This window comes from Pinus tabuliformis, chromosome 8, assembly GCF_031772625.1.
Source record: "Pinus tabuliformis cultivar Carrire ecotype Pingquan chromosome 8, CPIR1, whole genome shotgun sequence".
In the NCBI taxonomy this organism is placed as follows: Eukaryota; Viridiplantae; Streptophyta; class Pinopsida; order Pinales; family Pinaceae; genus Pinus; species Pinus tabuliformis.
In genome coordinates, this window is record NC_142294.1 from 457144925 (window position 1) to 457166878 (window position 21954).

The window sequence follows — 21954 nt, forward strand, 5'->3', positions numbered from 1 at the left end:
AGCTGAGAAAGGAAATGCTATAATGAAATGGCCTGAATGGTGACATTGACTACTCCTCTATACACGACCTTTATTGATGATAAAGAAATGACATTTTTCTTCTTACTTAACCAACAAATGGGGTCTGATCCCAAACTAATTACATAACTATAAGTTGACTCCTCTACAAACAAATCTAGAGGAACATGATTCATTTTCAAATTTAGAGATATCAACTCCCATGTTTGGATCAAGGATTGATTCTCCTTAGCCATGGTTGCATTCCAATATGGATTCCTTGCAACTCCAGTATGTGTTTAGTGATCATATGCATGTACCATACATGCATGTATGGGATTGCTTGTCTCTAGAGATGCACACATGTGCATGCGTGGCTTTAGGGATGCCTTCATAGATGCATGCAAGATTTTATAGACGCCTCCTTAGATGCATGCATGGGAATGCATGGTTGTGTGACTAAGAGTGCACGTAGAGCATCATCAAATTGAGACCTCGTCAGATCTGCATCATTAACATCATCAATGGTAGAGGAATAAAAGTTCTCTTTTATGTTTTTGAAAGCAATGTCTCCATCTATAGTATATTTTTCATCACTAGCAGAGGAAGTAATTTCCTCATGTGCAACACCTTTGTTATTGGACATGATAAAACTCTCATCAATAATAGAATAAGCAAAGTCTTCATGTGCAACATTTTATCAAGAATAATGTTCCACGTTGTTGAAGAATTCTTCACTCATTTCATGACTATTATGATAGATCGAGCTCTCTGCCTCCAAATGATGTTCTTATAAACCGTTTTTATCACAACATAATCCTTTCAATGTATTCAAGATTTCATGTGGTGAATCAATATTTATGGTCTGATAAATAATATCATGAGACACATATAGACACAATATTCCATAAGGCATGTCAGATCTATTAAGCCAATCAAACTTTTCATCCTTTAACATTGGTTTCATCTCAATTCCTCTGGCTATCTGGTATAATTCTTTGCTCCTAAGATGAAGGAAAATCATCAACTTCTATTCATAGTAATTGTACTGAGTGACAATGGCAGAAGCTGAGAATTACATTATTTCACCAATTCAATTCTCTGAAAGCTTTGAATAGTTGTCAAATATTCTGTTATACAAATCAAATGTTCATGCACTTTTGCCAAGCTCCATATTACTTGGATGCCATGTTAAATTATTAGAGACTCCAAAGGTAATGGCCTAGTTGGAGTATAATTGCATAAAAATTCAAGAGTTGAGAAAAATGGAAGAGAGAATGAATTTTGTATATTCAATAGTGATACATTAAGCAACTAAGTTAAGATTAACTACATGCAAGCACTAGAGCTAACTAAAGCCAACTGTGCTTTATGCTATGTTAATGTGCATGTATACCACATGCAAACACTAAAGCTAACTAAAGCTAAGTGTGTGTTACACTATGTTAATGTGCATGTACACAAACAAATTGTAGTTATTTTGTAGTTAACTGAATCAATAAAATAAAAAATTAGGAAAATTTGAGGATGAGTGAAATCCAATAGGTTAACCCTTGGTAATTACTTTTTTGTAATTTTGGCATCAATTTCACTATTAATTTTGATCGCAACTAAGGATTCATCATGCTTTTCCTTTTGTTGCTAGTGGAATGCTTCGAAAGGTCAACAATAACCATGTCTGTGTCCTATATGAATAGACCTAAATCAGGTTCTAAGTCACCCATTCCCTTGCCTCAGTAATATTATTCATCGAGTTTGCAATAATTTTCTCTGTTAAGTTGCCATATATCTGTAGAATATGTTTCCAATTCCAACACTACCAAGAATGAAGTTTGTAGAGTGAGTGACAAAACTACCCTGGAGAATTTCATTGTAGCAGAGAATGTTCTGTAATGACTACACTGCAACCCCTGCCATTAGTGATGTACTGATTAAAGGAGAGTTGATTTTTGTGATGCTTCCTCTAGATAAGGTGAATTCTAGTTGAATTCTATTCAACAATGGTATATTTTAATGGATTGTTCTGCATTTGTAAAACTAATTGCACACCCAAAAAAACTATTTTGCATTACATTAAACACATATATAAATACATCAATTATTGGTGAAGGATAGAAATATCATCTTAACCATAAAATCAATTAGTTGAGAAACTATCTCAACCAAGCACCAAAGTAGGAGCTATTTTAGTTGGACTAAATCTCTCAAATCCAACTAATTACAATTAACTAATGCACATAACAATTATGAATATCACTTACTATCGATAAGGCAAGTAGGAGTTAAATCTCCAACACCCTCCCTTAACAATTATGAATATCACTTAATATCCATAAGGCAAGTAGGAGTTAAATCTCCAACACCCTCCCTTAACGAGTGCTTGTCTTTGATATTCTTGCTAGTAAAGCCTTGCATCTCAAATAATTTTCGAAATCATGTGGAGTAAACTCCATCAAGCTGTCTCAAAACCCTCGTAAAGGTGTAGTTGGCAAGCTAGATTATCAAGTTCCACTCCTGAACTCTTGAACCATTGATCTTTTGAATTCAATTATTGAACAACATCCACAAGTTATCGCATAACCTCACTAGCAAATCACTCATGTCTTCAACAACTAATGAGGGGTCCTTCCCTAGATCCAAAACTTCTAAACAAACTGGACAATCTTCCATGTTGAGTTTTATTTCCACTTAATTTATTGAATATACAATTGCTTAAGACCACAATCAACTATCTTTTTGCAATCAATGAACTATTAATCATTCTATTTAAGTATCCATAAAGATACATGTTTTCAACCATTATACTCACCAGTCATCAAAGAAAGCAATCTAAATACATAATATACTCTCATAAGTGTTACAACATAACCTTTATCTAATTTTAAAAATTCTTCATCACATATATTTATTCTACAAACAAATTTCTCTAATAATATTATAATCCATAGAATAAAGAAACCAACCAAGCCCAAGGTAATCGAGCCAAAGAGGGATCCCTTGCTAGCCGTTAATATAAGGCTAAATGTTATATTCTTAGTAATCCTTGATAGAGCATGTTGGTTCGACGACGCTTTGACAAATAAACCAAGATTGGAATCAGAAGCGGATCCTATGATTTTCAACCTTCTCTTGATCGATGTGGAAGTGTTCAAGCGATCGACATCTCGATCTTGAAATTCTCATTCTAATTCTTGTGCTAAATTTATCTGGATACTATATTTTGTGAATTTATCTAGACAGAATTTATCACTTTAGCCTCTTAGAATTTCAAAATCTACCGTCAAATAAAAATAACTATCAACTATAAAAATAACTATCAACTACAAGAGGCTGAGGACAACACTCTAGATATTCATTACGTGCCTCCCTTCTTGCAACACCACTGCAACACTATCATTCTCACCATTCTTCTCCTCACTGTTGCAAGTGGCACTTGTTCTACATATGGGGCAGATGGAACGTTGTGAGAGCCACACATCTGCATGGCGCAAATGGGAGTTATGACTAGATATTGGGTTCAAACAACGTGAGTCACTAAACTGCAATGGCTCTAGGCTATGTCTGGATCAATCGAGATTGCAACTGTCAGATATTTCATGTCGTTGATCATCTTATCCTTGGCATCCCACAAGCAATTAAATCCTTGCTTTCCCAACAAAAACGATATGCTACCCTTTGTCTCTAGAGTTGGCGAGTAACACAGGAACAACAGGTAGTGGTCCATAGTTGTGTTGTAAATGAGGCCTAGATTGCTCTTCATAGGATTCAGTTCCTCTGCTCCAATGCCAAAACTTCCTCTGCTCCCATGTCAAAAAGGGAAACCACCTATTCTTTAATCGTTTGTCATTGGGGTGCCGACACTTTTCGTGTAATAGGTAGAGGTGATGTGGGCCAATTAAGGGCAAGTGCACTCCAAGTGAGTTGAAATTTTCCCATCTTCCACGTGATGAGAAATTGACAATGTCACTCTCCATCCCATTGGGATCCGTAGCTAGCGTAACAACCACTGCTATTAGGATCTGTAGCAAGTGTAATAGATAGACAACTCACCAACAAGGAGATGAACAATTTATTTGACCTTTTTTAACATATTCCGCTGCGGCTTCATGCTTATCCAAAGCTCTAATCTCAATGTACAAATGCTAATAAAAATAATACACAAGACCGGTCTCACACACTTTAGCAAACTCACTCCATGGGACTCTTCACACATATCTACATTAATATATTTTCCTTCGCGAATTAATCTCACATCTTTCGGATATATCTAGGCCCTCCTTTTAAGGGAGTTAATTGAGAATAAGTGGTTTTGATATCAATTTGTAAAATTAATTGTATATTAAAAAATATTTTGCATGAGATTAAATTTACATATAATTAATTATTTGTTAAAGATAGAAATATTATTTTAACCATACAAATAATTAGTTGAGAAAATATTTCATTCAAAGACCAAATATAGAATTATTTTAGTTGTACTCAATCTCTCAAATCCAACTAATTAATAGTTAATCAACTCACATAACAATTACATTTATAATGAAGATGCTTGAACGTAAAAAAAATAAAAATAAAAAAATCAGAATGCTGGAGTGTTTGAAACGTTTTTTGATGGTGGAAATAGATTCAGCACCATCAAAAAAACCCTCCCAAGGTACTCAAAATCCTAAAATATGACATCTTTAACCCAAATTTTCAAAATTTCTACCTAATTTTATCATAACCTTACTAAAATTTACAGTATTTTATAGATATTTCAGACTGAGCTATATCAAAATTTACAGTACTTTATAGATATTTCAGACTGAGCTATATCAAAATAAGAGTTAAATCTCCAACAATTATGTGAGACCTACATTGTGCAATCCCGGAGTGATGTGGATGCAGGAAAGTCGGCTGATAGTGATGTACCGAGTGAAGAAGTGCCGAGTTTTGCGATGGTCTACATAACGTGAACGCTAATCAATTCAGTAACGTTGGTATATTCCCGGAGTGATGTGGATGCATGAAAGTCGGCTGATAGTGATGTACCGACTGAAGAAGTGCCGGTGAACGCTAATCAATTCCGTAACGTTGGTAGATTGTAATGGGGTCGCTCTGTATTTATACAGGTTCTACCAGGGTCTGGAGCCCACACAAATTAGAAAGTCGGCTGATAGTGATGTACCGACTGAAGAAGTGCCGGTGAACGCTAATCAATTCCGTAACGTTGGTAGATTTTAATGGGGTCGCTCTGTATTTATACAGGATCTACCAGGGTCTGGAGCCCACACAAATTAGAAGGTTACAATTTCGATCGCCAATTGAGGGAGATAAGGGAAAGCCTTACGAGTATTATATTAGATGTAAGCGGAAAAAAAAAAGACAACATATATATATATATATATATATATATCATACAATGGAAATTTGGCGAGATTTTGATGTCAAAATCTTGTAAAGTTTTAGAAAACCAGTTATATCTGTTTTGGTTTGGTGAACTAATCTAGAGTTGGTAGATGCCTTGGTCTCTTTATCTTCTGATCTGGAAATATATAGCTTCTTTTTTAATACGAAGAAGATCTGTTTTTCAGCTGAAAAAGAAAGAGTTGGTAGATACTTGTCAAGCTATGAAAGATTCAACGAACCCATAACGTTCAGTATGAAAAACAACTTGGTAGGATGTCAATTTCGAGGCTTTAAACACTGATGAAAGCGAACTGTCATAAGCGGGGCAGTTTATGGAAGGATTGAGTAACGACAGAAGCTTTGCAAGGTACCTTCTTATCTTCCATTTATGACTTTTGTTTTTTCGTAAGACCAGAGCTGGTAAGGTAGCCTGTTATCTTCAATTTATGACTTCTAGGAAGCATACGGTAACTACGTACAGCAGGCCTAATCTGCTGGGACCAGAGGATTCTGCAATTTCCCATACAACAGACCTGTTCTTTTACGCTTGAGTTACCCACCGATCGGGGAAGCTCCTGCAAAATGCCAGGAGCCCATATTCTAATGCAGAAAATAATGATATGCCATTGGACAGTAAATAACTCATAGGTTTATGATTAAATTTAAGTAAATACATTATCCAGTAAGTCTATACAGTCTGCGCATTAACTGCCCGATAGCAAGCCAGTTGTTTGTTACCTATATTCTACGAGCCCGTGCATTAACCCAATGACATGCCAGTTATTTGTTGCCCATATCCTAGGAATCCCACATCCTCCACAAGCTTGAGGGTACTACTTGCGTCACTCGTTAAAAAAAAATTAAAAAAATGGATGGAGTCGTTTACCGAAGTAGAGGAATTGTTCGGATAGTTAAAAGTGATTCGAATTGGGGTAAAAAAATTTCAAATTTTTTTGCAGAAACAAGGTTTGAATAGTGTTTTTGATGGTGGAAATGGATTCAGCATCATCAAAAACGTCTAGAACACCTAAAATTTTGAAGTTTAACAACTATAACTTAGATTTACAAAAATCCTTCGCCAAATTTCCTCTAAATATCACTGGAATTTCCATAACTTTCCGAGCTATTCCTCCGGCTAAAAAATTGGTTTTTCAATATCATACTCTGCTTCCACTGAGGGCCGCCTTGGCGTGAACTTCAATTCAATGATGTTATGGGGTTAATGACCGAGATCCAGAGTTTATGACTTTCTTTACGTTCTGTTTCTGTAATGACATCAATGGGGAAGGACAAAGAGAAGCATGGCGTGCCTGGCTCCATTTATTGCAGTTAGCACTATTACCATGTCTAACCAGATTTGCTTGCATAACAAGAATAAGTTGGTGATGAGTCTGTTAATGTATAATTTTCTAATTATTTTCGTTTTATTAGGTTATAATTTGGCAATATAATTCGATGTGAGTTTTAGTTTATTCAAAATGAGTTGGGTTAGTTTTGATTTTATTAAGTTGTAATTTTCTAATTTTTTTGGGTTATAATTTGGCAATACAATTCGTTTATAATTTGGCAATACAATTCGTTGTGAGTTTTAGTTATTTAAAATGAGTTGAGTTAGTTTTAGTTTTAGTTTTATTAAGTTGTAATTTTCTAATTTTTTTATTAGGTTATAATTAGGAAATACAATTAGCTGTGAGTTTTAGTTATTTAAAATTAGTTGAGTTAGTTGTGGTTTTATTAGGTTGTAATTTCGCAATATAAAGATGGTTTTGATGATAGATGGAGTAATTCTCTGAAAAATTTATACAATTTTTTTTAGCAAAATCTCCAACAATATATGAGAATGAGATTTTGGAGCATCCACTGCAATTTTTTTTTAATTCAACATTTCTAGTCAAAACCATAAATCATCATCATAGTTTTAACTCAAAACATTGAATTAAAAATGAATACTTTAAATGTTCAAAAATCTCAACATTAAAACACTACAGAAACCTACATACTCTAATATAATAATAATTAATAAGTAATAAATTTCTATTATTATAAATAATAAAAATTACATTACACCACTCAAACTTTTAAATATAATAAATCTCTAAAATATATCCAAACCTCTAAATCTCTGCCATATTTCAAGCAATAGAAGAAAATATACCCAAAAAGACTATGGAAAAAAAAAAAATATATATATATATATATAGAAAGAATACGGCCTCTTGACAACAATGGTTCAAACCACGCTCCTAGGCCAAGGTCCCACGGCTATTGACTTTGTGATGCGGACCAAACGCCGTGCAGAGCAAGTAGTCTGACCATGGGTTTGCGACAGTACTTATTCCAAGTACGTGAATGTTGAATTCCAATAAAAGCTACGCCAATGTTTTTTCTCCAATGTTTTAAATGTGATCATGACTGTGTTGTGCACGGACTGGAGTCTGAAGCTGAGCAGCAAATGTGCGGTGAAAGCAATAAACGTGTACGCGACTGGAGTTTACGCGTCCGAAAATCTGTGGGAGAATCTACAACCTAAAACAGCGCAGTGTAACCAGGTTTCTAATAATAGAAATTTTAGTATGATTTTGGTAAATGTTTTGAAATTGTTTGGAAAATAAGAAAAGTTTTGATAGGGTTTTGGTAAAAATTTAGCTAAATTTTTTGGAAATCATGGTTACAGTAGTCATTTTTCAAGATTTTGGGCCGTGTAAGAAAATTTGATGGTGATAAATCCATTTCCAACATCAAAAACAAGATTCAAACACTCTTACTATTAATTTTTTTAATAAAAAATCTAATTCAGACAAATTTTGGCTCTCCACTCAAATCTACCAAGACAACGCCCATAAAACAGAGAATAAGATGAGATACACGGAAGCTTTGTCGGCATGGAAGGGACGAGGATAAGTGATAGAGGCCACCAAGGTTGGAATTTGATGGGGAACGAGGATAAGTGACATAGGCAGCCACCAAAGTTGAAATTTGATGAATATTTCGCCAATCAAATACATTTAAATTTTTTATACGACGGTCTCTTGTCATGTGTTTGAAAGTGTATAAAACATATTTTCGGTAGTCATTTTTTTTTTCCGGGAAAACATCATTAATACCTTATCTCAAGTTGTTGAAAGACATCACCACTTGGGCACATTCTATGTGGGTCGAGGCCTTTCACAATGTCACTTACTCACCCTATCCAATCACCATGTGAGGCGTTTGTACGTCGAAAATATGGAAAAAAATATAATCTGTGTTGTAAATTTCGAGGAAGATCAATCAACGGCATTTCAAATTAAAATGAATAAGAATGTTATCGATACACATTCACATAAGGTACATGTCATACCCTAGCGACCATGTGTTGGACATATCCATCCATGGCCATGGAAACCAAGTATTCCTGATTTCCCAACAGAATTTGACTCCTTATCTTATTTTGAATCTTTATGTGTAAGTAAAATTTGATCAAAAGTTCAAGCATTATAAGAATGTGAGTGCTCAAATAGTTTTCACTTTATCATTAAACTTTTAATATTTGTAGGTGGGCTAATTTTCCATGATTTAAAAAAAAAAAATTCATTAATTTCTATTTTCTTATAAAAATGATTTGCCCAAATTTTACAATATAAAATTAGTGTGGAGGTGCATAGTTTCGATCTGTCATTTTTTGGTCCGTTGCAATTGTATTTTTAGGTTTTTTTCCCATTAATTTGATTAGTTCTATAAAGCTCTATATGTGTTCATTTTTTCCATAGTTGACATTTCTTTGTTTTGTTTTCTTGCAATCCTGCTTCCAAATTGACATTTTGGGTTGGCTCCTAAGCTCAAGGATGTCAAAAGCATGGTCTTTGTAGAGTGAAACTCCTTACTGAACTGGCAAACCAAAGGTTTTGTGGAGTACATAACATCTAAACATCGTCAACGTGATATATTTGTGGTCGTCCTCAAAGGACCCCACACTGTGAGACTAGAAAAAATGCGTCCATAAGCCAGAGTATCAAGGTCACAAGGGGCTTGTATTACTCACTTTCATTTAGTGCATCTAAGGACTTGTGCATAGTTTGAGAGATTGAATGATTTTGTTCCTCCATTTTCTGGAAACATATTCATACAAACGATTTTCAATAGCGGTGGCTAAGATCATTATTCTTGGGCATTCAAGGCTCCTTCTAGTGTAGTTGATATTATTTTTCACAACCTCGATGTTGCAGAAGATTAAGCTTGCAGACAAGTGCTGGACGTAGTGGCAATCAAGGAGTTGTTTCCCCCTCGCTTCATAAGATGTAATTTGCCTTAGCTTCTTAATTATCTTGATTTGCAAAATCCTTGATTTCTCGATTAGAATTATTGATTTCTTGATTTTCTTGATTTGTAGAATTCTTGATAGCCTTTGATTTGGCACAGTGAATTTGATCAAAATTTGTAATCTTCCTTCACTTCTTGATTTCTTGATTTCAATTTTGATTTTATGCAGTAAATCTGATAAAGAATGGTGATTTTGAGGAGGGGCCTTACATGTTCCCAAGCTCCAACTTCGGCGTGCTTCTCCCTCCCAATATTGAAGATGCCATCTCTCCTCTACCAAGAGTCACCTGTGAAAACTATCCTACTTCACAATGTCACTTGTGAAAGCTACCCTACACAATGTCACTTGTGTAACATTAGAAGTGTTGTTTCAACTGAAATATGCACTAGATCTTTGAGTCCAAACATATCACTTAAAAGATCTGAAAGATTTGGCTCATGAAGAATGACATCTACATTTGATTCGCCATTTATGAAATATTAAAACATCTACCTACTCGAAATGTAGAACCTGCCATCCCCTAGGTGCCTTAAATGTCACCCCTAGATTTAATACACTTTTGCTTGTTGGATAGGTATTGCCCAAAATTTAAAGTTGGTTCAATTTTCTTTTCCTAGTGTTGTGAATAGGTAGTATTTTGGTCGATTCTGACTATAGATAGGTTGAAGGGATAAGCAATTATAAAGAGATTACATACATTCAAACAATTCCAATTTTCCATGTAAGCTCTATGAACTCTTTGATGTTTGTTTTGTAGGCTAGTTAGAAGTTGTATAATTTTCTTTTGCTTCCAATGCATACAAGAATACGTCACGTACAGAAAGTAGTTTCAACATTTCCATCTCAACTTGGATTTGAAAATGCATCCCATCAAGGTGTTTGGTTAATATCTATTCTTTTGATTTATTCATGTTCATCATAACATACCCAATCCCCTATCCCACCATTGAGGTAATAGGGCACTCCAAACACTTTCCAAAATGCTCTGATACTATATTGTAATAATTAATGTACTTAGTTCCATAATTAAATTGTAATCAACATCATAATATAGAAATTATAGCCAAATAGTGTCTAGCTGCAAAAGATACATTGCTTATTAATAATTTTTCCACTATGCATGGGCACTGTTGGACAATTCGTGGTGTATGGGTGGTTGTGTTATTGTTGGAATTGATGTTAGCCAAGATCAGTATGATGATTGGGTGTCTAGGAGGAATCCCATGGTTGTTGGAGTGCTTTGTAGAAAATCATCATGGTAGCAGGCTTACTGGAAAAGCCATAAAATGATGACTACAATGTTTGTCTAGATGGAATCCCATGGTAGTTGCAGGCTTCATGTAGAGAATCATCATAGTAGCATTCTTACTAGAGAAGCCATAAAATGATGACTATGGTGGTTGGGAGTTCAGCTTTCCAAGCACAAGAAGAAGATTCAAGGAGCAAAGTGTGGCAGAGAGTTTGCAGCCATCTCAGAGGTAGCAGATGGGCTCAAAGCCCTCATTGTACCTTCTCCATTGGAAATTTCTCTGGAAGAGCTTTCAAATGGTATGCCGAAGTACAAAAATGAACCTTGGACCAAATGATATGGTTTGCCTAAGTCCTAGGACTTGAAATCTTAAGAAGGGTGAAATATCGGAGATAGGAACCCATCGAGACCCGATATCGAAACCCCACTGACCAGAGTATCGGAGATCGAAATATGGGAGCAGGCGACATATCAGATATCAGTATATCAGAGCATCGGAGCAGATAATATCGTAGGTCTGAGACATCAGAATATCAGAACTTCTTAACAAAGTAATTTTTAGAAGTTATGATATCTAGCAAGGCCGATAGGGATAAAAGTGTCAAGGAATGCAAAGCAAGTCAGCAAAGGAGTTGTTGTAAGGTCAAGGGTGATAGAGACTCTTTCTCTCTCCTTCTGTAGGACAAATGGGAGCACGTCAGTGGGCCAAAGAAAGTGCACTGCCAAGTAATGTCAGCATATTAGAGGATGGAATATTAGAGGATAGAAATATCATAACTCTTGTGAAAGTAATGGTTAAAAAGGTTTTGATGAAGAGAGCTCTGATATGCATTTGACACTAGATCGTGATGAGTCCAAAGGAACCAAGGGTGAAGGAGATTTAAAAGAAGAAGTATAAACCCCCAGAAGGAAAAGCAGGTCTTAGCACCTAGGACTAAGCCTTTGGTCACCACCTTCAGTCCTATGAGAAGGAAACACATAGGGAGCTAAGTACTAAGGAGCCAAGGATATCAGACAGTGAAATATCGTAACATTTCAATTGTGAGAGTTACGATACAAAGGGGGCTCTGATATAGTGCTAAGCCATCAGTCACAGGTCAGGTCCTATGAGAAAGAAGTTGCTAAAGGAGCTAAAGGAAAAGGGGGCCAAGGATATCGGGGAGTGAAATATCATAACATTCTGCCTGTGTAATTTATGATATGGCATGTTCCGATGAGGCAGTACAATGAGTTTAAAGGATGTATGAGTCGACAGCTGAAGAATTGAATGCAGGATCAATGGAGTTGATTGTTGAAATGGGCTAAACCTGCAGAAGACTCTGAAAAAGGAAATGAGGACATCATTTAACAGAGACAATTGTGTGGGAATGAAGAAAGAAATCAGCTTCTTTCCGTGCACGAATGGGAGAGTTAAATGAAGTTCAAAGTAGCCATCTCTGAGGACTGTCAAGCTCTGTTGAGAAATAAATAAGAATGGGACTCTCAGAGGAGTGTGCAGGTCATCTGAGAATTAATTTCTCAGCATGGATATTTATGCACATGTTCGGTAAAAAGCTTCAAGGTCTATCTCTGTGTTTAATACCATGACAGGAGTCATCCAAGGAGATGCAACATTGTCAAGGGGAGCCATGACTAAGTACATTTAGGCAGTAACAGTACAGATAGCAGCAACATTGTTGTGTAGTGTGCTTCTATGAAACAAAACCAGTGTTTGTAATTGAGTAAAGTGGGCGAGTTGAGCAAATTGTTGAAGTGTTGAGAATTGAGAAATGAGTGTAGAGACAAAGAAGACTAATCACCGAGAGCAACTGAGTGATTATGAAGCAAGAGCAGTGGGTGTGTTGTGAGGAGTACAATGAGGGCAATGTTGAAGAGAGGGAAGCAGAGTGATTGCTGTGAAAAGAATAGTGTGAGCTGAACAAAGGGCGTTTCAGCAAAGACCTAATGAAAGAGGAGGCAGAGTGTTGAGGAGATGTTGATGTGAGCAACAAGTAAAGAACAACTGCATGAGACCAAAGGGAGTTAGTGAAACAAAAGAAGTCAGAGAGCAAAAGTTTAGTCTGTAATCAACCATTTTGGTATTTTACTTGTAATGTATATGCCTCTATTTTCAGTTTGAAAATTGTATAAAATAGTAGAAAAGTGGCAAGAGCTGGTTGATTCTTGCATTCAGAAGAGGTTGGTGCCTCTTGGCAAGTTGGTGCTTGCTAACCAAAGGGGTTCGGTGCTTCTTGTAAGTGGGTTCTCACAAAAAAACATATGTAATTAAGTTGATGCTTAATGCACATCATAAACAAACAACAAATTTGGTGAATTTTTACCTCTGGGTTTCCACATGAAAAACATTGTGTCAAATGCGTGTGCTTCCCATGTGATTGTTACATGAACATGTATGCTTGAACTTATTATTCATGTGATTTATGAATGAATTCTCTCACTAGTAATAGAATATAAAAGGGGACTGTAAGCTTACTAGAAAAAGAAAAGAATATCACAATTACTTATTTACCCCCCCCCCCCCCCCCACCCCCTCTCAACAATTCCTTATTCCAACAATTGGCATCAAAGTTTGGTTCCTTCAAGAACAGCCTAATCACTGGAAGGTAGATCTATAAGGAATTATGTCTAGGCAAGAGAGTTAAGAGGCTTACTCAAATAGAGTACAGCCTTTGATGGTACAAACTATGCCCTTTCGAAAGTAAGAATGGAAGTGTATCTTATGTCCCTAGTAGTAGATGTTTGGACTTCAGTACTAGTAGAATACAATGTCCTTGATATTCCTCCCATTAATGCAAATGGTAAAAAATGATATGGAAACAATGTTAAAGCCAAGAATGCCATTCTCTTTGGTCATAGTCAATAAAAACTTGTAAAAGGTATGCACTGTAAGTCTGCTAAGGAATTTTGGGTAAAGCTTAATCAGAGTCATGAAGGAGATGACAAAGTTAAGCAGGTGAAACTTCAGACTTTCAAAATGAGGTTTAAGAGCTTGAGAATGAGTGAAAATGAAACCATAGCAGAATATTTCCTCAGAGTTGATGAAGTAAATAATATGATTAGAGAATTTGGCGAGGAGGTCAAGGAGGAGATGATTGTTCAGAAAATATTAAGATCTTTTCCCATAGATTTAATGCCAAAGTCTTAACTATTGAATAAATGGCTAATTTAAGGGATCTCAATATGGACTAGTCGCTGTTAGAAAATTATATATTACGGAGCAATGGAACACATAAAATATTGCATAAATATAAACACAGAAAACGCATAAAACAAGAGAGACACAGATATACGTCGTTCACCTAATTTGGGCTGCGTCCATGGAGAGACAACCAGTTCTTCATTTATACTATCCAGCAAAATGAAGAGATACAACCTACAGCAGATCCGTTGTAACACCCTCTTCACTCTCAATCTCCTCTCTCTTTCTCACTCAGAATAGAAAACTACATAGACGCAATAAAATTCCCTCATATATAGTGAGGGGTTGCCTTCTAGGGAAAAAAACCCTAAATTAAACATAACTTCTATCGTCAGATCTCCGCCTAATGAACGACCCAGATTGACTAGAAATTACTATACTTTTACAAGGCAATTTTACATCTATTCTTAGCTTCGGGGGCGCTGCCCCTGAAACCCCCCGCCAGGGGGGGCTCCTAAAGGTCGCAGCCACCCCCCTAGACCCCCCTTGTAGCGAATATTCTTCGGGCGGCAACGAACTGGGGTCCAATGTGGCGATACCTTTGAATACAAAAGATAATTAGGCTCCACACCCAACAATCTCCCACTTGAAGACTGATTATAGCAACTCCACCGCTACTTCATTTGTTGGACAATGACCCCTCTTTAGACCTGGCTGTTTCTCATCTTCTTCATCATACTTGAAGACCAATTGAAACTGAGTATATTCTCAGTTTCTTCCTGGTTACAACTTTTGTTAGCATATCTGCAGGGTTCTGGCTAGTCTGTATTTTTTCCAGCTTCAACTCTCCATCTTCCAACACTGATCGTATGAAATGGTACTTGAGCTGTATGTGTTTAGTCCTAGAATGAAATGCTGAGTTCTTTGCAAGATGAATGGCACTTTGTCTATAACTGTATAACGTGCCCATATTATGCTCCTTACCCAATTCACCCATAAACCTTTGTAACCAAATCATTTCTTTACTAGCCTCTGTAGCAGCAACATACTCTGCTTCTGTTGTTGAAAGTGCAACAACACTTTGGATTTTTGAAACCCAACTGACAGCTGTTCCACCTACAGTAAATACATATCCTGTAGTGTGCTTCCTGTTATCTCTGTCACCTGCCATATCTACGTCAACATATATTTGTAGAGAAATGTTTAAACCACCAAAGCATAATGCTTGATTTTTGGTATCTTTCAAATATCTGAGAATCCATTTCACTGCCATCCAATGTTCCTTTCCTAGATTGTTCATGTACCTGCTTACAACTCCCACTGCATGTGCAATATCAGGCCTTGTGCAGACCATTGCATACATTAAGCTTCCAACTGCTGATGCATATGGAACTTTAGACATATAATCCATGTCTTCTTGGGTCTTTGGGCACATTTCCTTACTAAGTTTAAAATGGCTAGCAAAAGGTGTACAAACTAGTTTTTCATTGTGCATATTAAATATTTTCAACACCTTTTGTATGTACTCATTCTGAGACAATGTTAGTTTGTGATTTTTCTTGTCTCTAGTTATTCTCATACCAAGGATTTGTTTTGTAGCTCCCAAATCCTTCATTGCAAATGAATTTGCCAATTTTCTCTTGAGCACATTTATTTCCTGCATGTTAGACCCTGCAACAAGCATGTCATCTACATACAATAACAATATAATATAGCTGCCATCATTTTGCTTTTTTAGATAGACACAATGATCAAAGTGACATCTAGTATAACCTTGTTCCGACATAAACCTGTCAAATTTTAGATACCATTGCCTTGGAGCCTATTTTAAGCCATAGAAGCTCTTCTTCAACCTGCACACTATTTTCTCCTTCCCTTTTACCTCATATCCTTGTGGTTGCTGCATATATATCTCTTCCTCCAAATCCCCATGTTGAAAGACTGTCTTTACATCTAACTGCTCAAGATGCAAATCTTCAGCTGCTACTAGACTTAGAATAGTTCTGATTGAAGTCATTTTAACAACAGGAGAAAATATTTCATCAAAATCAATACCTTTCTTCTGTGCAAACCCCTTCACAACAAGTCTAGCTTTGTACCTCTGTTTTCCTCCATCTTCTTCCTTCGGCCTGTAAACCCATTTATTCTGCAATGAAGTTTTATCTGCAGGAAACCTAACTAAGTCCCAAGTCTGGTTATGCATTAAGGAGTCCATCTCTTCTTCCATGGCTAGCTCCCACTTCTTCCTGCTTTCAACCTGCATTTCTTCTTCATAACATTCGGGTTCACCAGAATCAGTCAACAATAAATAATATAACGAAGGAGAGTATCATTCAAGAGGTCTACTTATCCTGGTAGATCTTCTAACACCACTTTCAGGTGTTTGGGGTGCTTGTTGCTGTTGTGGTGGTTGCTGTTGTTGTGGTTGTTGATTATTATTATTTGCAGGCACCTTTACTTTCTCAGTGATCTCATCAAGAACTGTGTATTCCTTGTTTTCTTTTTCCTGTTTCTTTTCCTGCAACTGATTCTTATACAAGACCTTTTCATTGAATATTACATCTCTGCTCCTAATGATTTTGTGATTTTCATAATCATATAAGCGATAATCAAAATCATTAAAACCATATCCAATAAAAGTACATTTCTTTGATTTTGCCTCAAGCTTTGTTCTATTTTCTTTATTAATATGGACAAAGGCCTCACAACCAAAAGGCTTTAAAAAAGAGTAGTTTACCTTTTTACCTGTCCATTCTTCCTCTGGAACACCACCATCTAGGGAACTTGAAGGCCCTCTGTTTATTAGATAAACAATAGTATCTACAACATCTGCCCAAAATTGTAAAGGCAATCCTGCATGCAATCTCATGCACCTTGCACGCTCCATGATTGTTATCTTCATCCTTTCTGACACACCATTTTCTTGTGGTGTTCTTGGAACTGTCTTCTCTCTGTGAATTCCATGCTCTGAATAGTACCTATCAAACTCATGGCTGCAATATTCACCTCCATTATCTGATCTGAGACACTTCAATTTCTTTCCTGTCTCAATCTCAACCAAAGCTTTCCATTTCTTGAAAGTATCAAATACATTAGATTTATTCTTAATACAATAAATCCAAGTTTTTCTAGTTGCATCATCAATAAAAGTAACATAATAACGAGAGCCACCGAGAGATGATACTTGAGCAGGTCCCCATACTTCTGTATGCACAAGCTCTAATTTTTCACTCTTCTTTTCTTTCCCAACATTGAGAAATCTGACTCTCTTTTGTTTTCCATAAATGCAATTCTCACAGAAGTCCAAATCAACATTCTTCAAACCTGGCAACAAATTCCTTGAGTGAAGGATCTTCATCCCCTTCTCACTCATGTGTCCGAGCCTATAATGCCATAATGTTGCATCTGCTCCATTGGAAGTTAAAGCATTAACAGAGTTAAAAATACCATTGCATAAATACAATGTACCAACCTTTTTGACTTTTGCTATTACCAGGGCTCCTTTGGTGACCTTCCAAGCTTTATTTGTGAAAGTTGTCACACAACCTTCACCGCCTAACTGCCCTGTTGAAATCAGATTTTTCTTAAGATCTGGAACATGCCTTACCTCCTTTAGTAGCCATTGGTTTCCATTCTGTTGTTTTACAAGAACCTTACCCATTCCAACAATTTTACAGGGTTTATCATCACCCAAACAGACTTGTCCAAAATCTCCTTGAACATAGTCATGAAAGTATTTCTTATCAAGTGTGGCATGGAATGAGGCCCCTGAATCTACCACCCAGGGATTAGTAATATTTTCGAAAGAAAGAATCAAAGAATTTTGTAACACCTCATTTGTCACATTTGCTTCATGATTATTTTCTTGATGTGCATCTCCTTCTTTTCCCTTCCGAGATCTACAATCTTTCTTTAGGTGTCCTTTCTTTCTGCATTTCTAGCAGACTATCCCCGATCTAGACTTGGATCTTCCTTTCCTTGATTTACTACGATACCCTGAGCTCTTTCCTCTTTCCATTTTTCTTCCCCTAGACTCTGCACTCAAAGCATTACCTGATGTCTCACCTGAGCTTTTCTTTCGCATTTCCTCGCTAAGGATAGCACTGTTGGGCTCCAAAAATGGCACTCATTACCATACATTTTTCACCTATGCTTCCATCATTTCGCTCACTATTCATCACCTTGTCACTCCATTTTTCCTACTATTCACCATTAATGGGTCTCATTTGTATTTTCCAAATATTGTTTATTTTTAAGCATTTTTGAGAGAAATTCTTGATTAAATATTAGAAAATAATATATTTTACTTTATATATGGAAAGTGGGTTGTTTTGGTGACATGTGTAGGTTCCAAGGAAGCTTCCAAGGCATCTTTATGTGGCCATGAATGATCAAATTCGAATTTGAAAAGATAAGCTTCATGGAGGAGATCATGGAGGATAGGGTTATGTGTCATCATTGGTTGAGAAATATGTGGGTCAAAGGAGAGAATAGTGGGTCTACATTTATGAGGTTATTATCATAGTTTTTGTATAAATAGGAGCACCTCCTCCATTCCAAAGAGGAGGACTCTTAGAGCATTGTATCCAATTGATGATGGAATAGAATAAGGCTTTATTTTTCATATATTTCCATTATGTAGTTTTAGATATAAATTGTGTGAATGTAGGATATGAATTTATGTAGTTTTAGATATAAGTTTTCTTAATGTAGTATATGGAATAATTTGTCTTGTTCTTAAGAGAATTGAGCTCACTCTAAAAGGATGAGAGAAACATGTTATTTCATATTAGATCTTGTTTCATTTCATTGTTTAGATGTTTAAGGATTTGATTGGTGAATGAGTTTTGAGTTAAAATCTTATCATATGAGGAGATACCAAGAGTCTAAGTTAGGCTCTCTCTCCAATGATTTATATGGTAATTGAAATTCATTCTTTTGTTTTTATGTTTTAAGTCATTTCATTTCTTATGCTCATGAATGACTCTTAGTTTAGTTTGGATTAGTACATGAGAGGACAATCAAGAGACTAAGTTAGTCTCTCTCTCTACTTGAATCTAAACAATAACTAAGTTCATTCTCTTGTTTTCATTTTAAGTTTATGTAATGAATGATTTCTCTATGATACTGTAGGGAAGGACGACCAGGACCTCCTTAGTTAGGAGCCTCTTCCCTTGCATATGATATTGAATCGTAAATAATTTAGTTAGACATAGGTTAGTTGCCTACTCCTGCATATATATTGCTGGCACCATCACAAGCTGACGAGTTTCCCTGGTTGATAATTAATGAAGCAATTTAGGTCCCAATAAATTGCCCAACATTTTGCCGCCGTTGCCGGGGATGGTGCTAAGGGATTAGGCATTAGAATTTATTTCAGTATTTATTTTTCTTTAGATAAAATAATTTGTGAGACCTGGTGACAGCAGGATCTTCACAAAGAAGTTTAAGTTTAAGTTTTCTGATGGTTTAGTGTTTAGCTAGTTTTAAATTTCGTCTTTTCAAAAACCCCCCCTGCATGAATAAAAACAAATCAATCGATAAGTATGCTCTCTTCCTGTGCTTCATGCAATCAGGAAGATCAGAAAATCTGTTGATTTTGTTCAAATAAAAAAACTCTTGCTAGAGAGCTAATGTGCAATATGACAATAAAGAATTTTGTGAAAAAAAACATCTTTAAAGTTTTAGATGAAAATTAGTTTTTTAATTTTAGATTTTTAACCAATAAAAAATTAGTTTTTAATTTTAGATTAAAAAAAAAAAAAACCACTACTCATTTTTAGTTTTATTTCTTTTATTTAAAAAAAAAAAAACATTAACCATTTTCTTTGTTTTTTTAGATATATAAAAAAAAGAAAAAAACTAATCATTTTTGTTTTGTTTTTTTGATATTAAAAAAAAAAAGAAGAAGAAACAAAGAAACTAATGTTTAATAATAGGTTTTAATAAAAAAAGGTTGTTGATTTTATAACTTTAAAAAAAATTCAACTTAAATAACAAATTAAAAAATTTTTGTTTTTTATTTGTTGTTTAACAAAAAATCTAAAGCAATAAAAAAAATCAACATAAAAAATATGTTTTCATTTCATTTCTTTTAATAAAAAAACCAGATTGAGAAGGATTTGCCTCTAACATTTCCAGGTCATCCGGCACTGGATAAAGATGGTCGAAATGCTTTGAGACGACTGCTGACAGCATATGCACACCATCATCCATCTGTCGGGTATTGCCAGGCGATGAATTTTTTTTCGCTGGGTTGCTTTTGCTATTGTTGTTTCGCCCTGCCCTTGCACTTATGGAGTTATATGGCCCTGTGCTGGTCACAACAAAAGATGCAGGCAATGCAGTTACTCTGCTGCAATCTCTTGCAGGCTCAACATTTGATAACAGCCAGCTTGTTTTAACAGCTTGCATGGGGTATCAGTTAGTGAATGAGACCGGGTTGCAAGAATTGCGAGAGAAGCATCGTCCTACAGTATTAGTTGCACTTGAAGAACGATCTAAAGAGCCACGTCTCTGGAAGAGCTCTAAAGGCCTTGCACGTAAGCTGTATAATGGTGACCTGAAGGCCCCATACTTGACGAAGAGGGGTGTTGTGTATTGGGAAAGGTTGATCTCAATTACCCTCATTTAGATCTGTGGATCTTGATGTGAGAAGGAGCTGGGCAGCGTGGCAGAGGCTAGTTCTATCACCTACATCCAACCCATATCTGATATAGCTCTTTATGGCATCCTTCGTCAGGAACATGGCACGCATCTCGTCCTGATTCGAGGTGAAGGCCAGGTGGAGCTGCGCTGGATCGTTGAGATTACGAAAACTAACAGCCTCGCTCTTCGCCAGAAAATGTCTGGTGGAGGGCAGGGGCTTGTGATCCTCGTCCACTGGAGTCCTGTTGGATATCTCAGAGTTATCCCATCGAAAAACGCGGAACTCGTAAGGCCTTCGCAGATTGATGAGAGGAAGATCCAGATAACATGACCCCTCTTCCTTCATCCAGTTAGGGCAAAAGGAAGACAGCAGGATATAACCTATGAAATGCTCGTCTGCTGAATCTGGAGGATTGTAAATCCCCAGCCAGTCCATGTCGGAAGAAGAGGCAGATGAATTTGCAGTCCAGGTGAGCGTGACCGTCACATTGGCTCCTCAGCGGTTCAATAATTTTGGAGAGGATTCCACAGTTAATTGGTGATGGCGGCATTCACCAAGGCGGAGGCCATGGTCACCCCCTCCCAATCGTAATACCGGCCTTGGCAAGCCTGGAAATAATTTGTTCATTGCAGGTTTTAGCTTTGTCACAACAGAGAGAGATTTTGACAAAAATTTCAAGATTGCAATAACCAGAGTGTTTTGACTGCAGCATTTTACTGATAAGATCGAGACCAGAACCAGAGGCGCAGTTCCAATTATTCCAGAGGCGCAGCCCAGTGCCATACTTCCTGGCCCTTCGTTTCACCATATCAATAAACCAGGTTCTATGATTTCGAAGATTCACAACAGAATACGTCCTCAAATGCCCATTTCATGCCATTTCATTCGCTGAGATAAGGCAAATGCTCAACGAAAAAATCTTCAAAAGCACTGCAACTAAAAATCTTCATATGCCACGTTGATGGGATATTTATCAATTTGGACTATATAATCCAATTTGGTAGGTTTTGTTACGATTTCTTTTCTTTTTTTAGTTTAAATATGTTTTGTATTTATTATATTTGTATTTATTGTTTTGTATTTGTTTTATATTTATTTTAATTTTATTTGTTTTATATTTATCTATATTTTCGATAAAATATGTAAATATAAAATCTTTTTGTATATTTCTATCTGTTTAGATTTGTATTTATTTGTTTCTTGTCCACATTTAATTTTGTTTTTTATATATT

General features: G+C 36.1%; 1 pseudogene; it reads right to left on the minus strand.

Annotated features, from left to right (window-relative positions):
* Positions 1–20689: 20689 nt before the first annotated feature.
* On the minus strand, positions 20690–21505 carry LOC149236013 (putative inactive purple acid phosphatase 9; annotated as a pseudogene).
* Between the last annotated feature and the right edge of the window lie 449 nt (positions 21506–21954).